The sequence below is a fragment of the Mus pahari genome, unplaced genomic scaffold, assembly GCF_900095145.1.
Source record: "Mus pahari unplaced genomic scaffold, PAHARI_EIJ_v1.1 scaffold_14836_1, whole genome shotgun sequence".
Taxonomy (NCBI): Eukaryota; Metazoa; Chordata; class Mammalia; order Rodentia; family Muridae; genus Mus; species Mus pahari.
This window is the reverse complement of record NW_018391629.1, coordinates 3,857-6,820: the sequence shown is the minus strand read 5'-3', so window position 1 is coordinate 6,820 and position 2,964 is coordinate 3,857. Positions and strand designations below refer to the sequence as shown.

The following is a 2,964-nucleotide window of genomic DNA, read 5'->3' as shown; positions in this document are numbered from 1 at the left end:
TGGCAACTTCAAAGGACTCAGGGGCATGCTGGGAACCCTTCCTAACCCTTCCTTGTACTTAAGCAAGTCCAAACAATAAAAATCTGAGCCTTGATCAGAAGTCTTTGCCAAGGACTCCATGTTTCTTTTCGCAGTCCTCTTCCTTTTCAGGAGTTCCCGCTCTCCAGTTTGGATCCAGGCCACAGTTTTGCAGGCAGAAACACTCACTGGTGGAGAATCAAAAGTACTTCACTCACTGAAAACTTGCCATAAGAGAGGAGGAAGCATATTGTGAAAGATGTGGCTACAAGGTACAGTCAAAAGAGGTTGACCATAACCACTAAGTCATCAAATACAGTGCCGGAACTTGAACTTGCAGAGTAAAAACTTTCTATGACTCTTTCTAGGCAAAGGGTTATCAAAAGACTAAGAGAGAGAAAGAAGGAGAGGAGAACCAATTAGACTGTGGAGAGCAATTATGATGCTTTCCAAGGCTTAAGAAAAATAGAGATTCTTACACCAGAAGTGAGCAAGGGCTTAAGGATTTATCTGAATGCAGCTTTGGGCAAGATTGACCAGCAGTAGTTGAATGAAATTGTGGGTGGTCAGGAAGCTGGAGAGGAGGACACACAGAATGTCCTAAAAGTTCTTGAGGAAAACATCACTATTGAAGAATAAAAGGCACTGGAAAAGTCCTTAAGGAAAGGTGAGGATCCTAACGTCATGGACATCATCACTGAGTTCCTGAAGTTTCTTCTTGGTGTTTGGGGTAAGGAACTGAATGCCAGAGAGGAGTAGGTGAAGCCCAGCATTCAGGGCACACTGAAGTGTGCTACCCAGAAGAAGACTGAGTTCTCCTACCTCAGACTGATGATATTAAAGGGCCAGTATCATCTATTATTAAGTTCTTGTTGCAGCTAGAGTATGTGAAGGCCAATGATTCATGCCATCAGATGGTCATTGGAATTTTTCCCTGACCTATTTGTGTCACTATGGTTGTTATCCATGCCAGAACTGACAGGGAAAAGATCTTTTCTTAGCATTCTACACATGTTTTAAATGATGAAACCTAATGGAAATACATTCATTGAGGTTAAGGACAGTGTGCTGGATGCCCTTTCTGACAGAACTATCAAATTGTGTGGAGTAAGATCTGTGTCCCATTGTGTGTGTAACAGGATGACTCCCCCACCTCACCCTGCACCCCCTACCCGCAGCACTTGGACCTCTGGCTTTACCAGCCTAATAGGGAGGGAAAAGTTCCACAAGGCAGAGGTAGATGTGTTGGTGGTCCAACCTGGTACAATTCTTCTTGACTTCCAGACTTGAGTTAATTTTCCCCTGGTATTGGACTGTAAATTAATTTTTGAGTCTTGATTACATTTGAATCAGTAGAAAAATTAAGTTCTAAAGCTGTTATCTCTGGTATAAATGTGTAGACCACCACCACACAGGAAAGAGGTTGAAGATGATCATTCTCAAGACACAAATGTGTCAGTGGACTCTCAGATATTGGATTGTGGCTTGAACTTTCTATAAATTATTTTGATTTGCACATTTTTCTATGTAGTACTTATAGAACATAATTTTTGAATTTCAATTTACATGACATTGCCGTTTTTACAAGTTTTGAACTTTTTGCCATTTGGCAGTAAAATGTAATGTTATTGTTAAGTGTTATNTTTCAGATTGGATAGATGGCCCAGTGCTTATGAGCACTGTCTACTCTTCCACAGTTCCTGAGTTCAGTTCCCAGAAACCACATGGTGGCCCACAACCATCTGGAGTGGAATTTGATGCCCTCTTCTGGTATGTCTGAAGACAGCAACAGTGTACTCATATGCTGAAAATAAATGTAAATGGACACCAGACTGAGGAAAAGAAGAACCAGGTACAAGCCCAAAGCTGGAACCAGTTCATGAGGAGCCTCCAAGTCCTGATATTATTACAGAGACTAAAGAAATCTCAAAAAAATGTGTCTATCATGACTGCCTTCCAGAAGAGTCAACAAGCAGGTGAAAGAGTCAGATCAAGAAATTTGCACCCAACCAAAGGTCAGGAGATGCTGACCCTTATGGCTGAATTAGGGGAAAGGTGGAAGAAGCAGGGGAGGGAAGTGACCCTGCAGGAAGACTAGCAGTCTCAAATAACCTGAACCCCAAGAACTCTCAGATGCTGGAACACCAATTAGGGAGGATACACCCGCAGATATGAGGCCCCCAACACATATACAGCAGAGGACTGTTGGGTCTGGGTTTACTCAAATACACTTAATCATCAAGAGATTGGAGGCCTCAGGGAGATAAAATTCTGGTAGGTTGGGAGAGGATGGATGGTAGACCAGGAGGGGAATAAAATCTGAAGTTTTAAATAAACAAACAAACAAACAAACAAACTAAGGTCAAGTCTAAATAAACTAAGGTCAAGTCTAAGTGGATCAAGGAACTCCACATAAACCCAGAGACACTGAAACTTATAGAGGAGAACATGGGGGAAAGCCTCGAAGATACGGACACAGGGGAAAATTCCTGAGTAGAACTGTAAAGGCTTGTGCTGTAAGATCAAGAATTGACAAATGAGACCTCATAAAATTGCAAAGCTTCTATAAGGCAAAAGACACTGTCAATAAGACTAAAAGACCACCAACAGATTTTGAAAGACCTTTACCAATCCTAAATCAGATAGGGGACTAATATCCATTATATATATAAAAAAAAAAAAAAAAAAAAACTCAAGAAGACAGACTCCAGAAAACCAAATAACCCCATTAAAAAATAAATCTATTTTTAAAAACTTCCAAAATTATTATTTGTCTTATATTTCATATTTGCTTTCCTTTCTAATCAGAGTATGTTTCCTAACAGACAGAAATAATAGGAGCTAGAAGGTTTAAAGCAAAGATGGCTATTATACCTGCATGACTATAGAACATGAGCAAATCAAGGACAGNGTGAGGAAGTGGGACGTGGAGCCAGCTGAGAGCCA

At 40.7% G+C, this 2,964-nt stretch overlaps 1 pseudogene; it reads left to right on the top strand.

Annotated features, from left to right (window-relative positions):
• Positions 1–150: 150 nt before the first annotated feature.
• LOC110314620 lies at positions 151–1,070 on the top strand (annotated as a pseudogene).
• Positions 1,071–2,964: the final 1,894 nt, after the last annotated feature.